This window comes from Aplysia californica, unplaced genomic scaffold (assembly GCF_000002075.1).
Source record: "Aplysia californica isolate F4 #8 unplaced genomic scaffold, AplCal3.0 scaffold00150, whole genome shotgun sequence".
Taxonomy (NCBI): Eukaryota; Metazoa; Mollusca; class Gastropoda; order Aplysiida; family Aplysiidae; genus Aplysia; species Aplysia californica.
In genome coordinates this window covers 249,959-251,270 of record NW_004797420.1, presented here as the reverse complement: position 1 = coordinate 251,270, position 1,312 = coordinate 249,959, and the positions used below count along the sequence as shown (strand labels likewise).

Here is a 1,312-nt window from a genome sequence, read left to right as displayed (position 1 = left end):
GGGGGGTTCCTTAGCATATATGTGTGTTTATTCGGAGAGTGCATTTACATGAACCTTTGCAAAGGGAGGAAGGGAAGCACTCATCTCATCTCATTGCCTTGATATTCTAGTGATCTCCCTTTGGGGTGGGGAAGCCACTTTGGCCTATAATGCGACGACACGTGACTGTTTTAAGAAGGATTTCCCGACTGTGGTTAAGAATACAAAGGCATTGAATGGGTGGTGGAGGGGGGGGGAGAAGAAAGACAAGACTTAATGTAATGATATAATGCACCATAAAATGTCAGGAACAGATAGCCTAAAAGGAAACTGTTGATGATAGTCATTATAGAAACGACGCCCCAGCCACATGGCTTTCCAAGTGACCACCCCTTAGCGTAAATTCACGAACACCAGAATCATAGGTCCCTACATTAAGAGAAACGTTTCTCTTGTGATTCGTTGACCAAGTACGTTATACGTTCTTCGAGCGCAGAAGGCTTACTTGACTAATTTTTAATCCTACAGAGGCCTTAGAATCTAGTGCTTTACAGCATTCGCGCGTGTTGCGCATCATAGGTCAAGGTCTAACTAAACATTACATGCAGTCCCCCAAACACAAGTCAGAAATCTTCTCTCAAAGATGCATTCCCAGAGACAAATCAAAAAAAATTTCTAACTTCTCTTTGTCAAGCTTTACCTGTCGGCGTGTTTCGTGGATCGGAGCGTACGTGTTTAGAGGGAGTGACCATGCGTTTGTACATCTAAATTATATAGTATAGTTTTTTAAAAACGCCAGATGACAAAAGTGTGCGTTTGAGCGGAGCGTGCTTTTGAATGCCAGAGTGCATTTAGGCGGAGACTACACATAGCAGTACTCTAGAAGGAGCTTGCCATAAAACCGACGATTATATGTGAAACATTATTCATTATATATTATAATATATATATATAATAGAATCTAGATATCTGAACGAAACATTTTTTTTTGGGGGGGGAAAGGCAAATTACGGTTTACCCCCAGTATTAGATCTAGTACCGGTACTGGGTTGGCTACCTCAGTTTCCTATACTGTACATTTTTAAAACTTTGTATCGGTTTATATTTTCTTAATAAAACTGGTTTGTTCCTAAAAAATGAGAAAAGTTACACACAGTAACTTACAAAATTTCGTGATCTCTTTTTGTTCTTTTATTCACTTAAAGAGAAACCAAAACAGATTTATTTGTCCCTCCTAGTACAAGGCTGACAGGGGTATGAGGCCGAATGTGCCCCCCCTTCAAATCCAAGACAAACTGAACTATTCAGCAATGGGGGGGGGGGGGGGGGGGGA

The 1,312-nt window shown here is 41.0% G+C and overlaps 1 protein-coding gene across 1 annotated transcript in view; it reads right to left on the bottom strand.

The window, feature by feature from the left end:
• Window positions 1-1,312, bottom strand: part of LOC101845918 — a 26,555-nt gene that overhangs the window by 24,461 nt on the left and 782 nt on the right. The window lies entirely within an intron of this gene.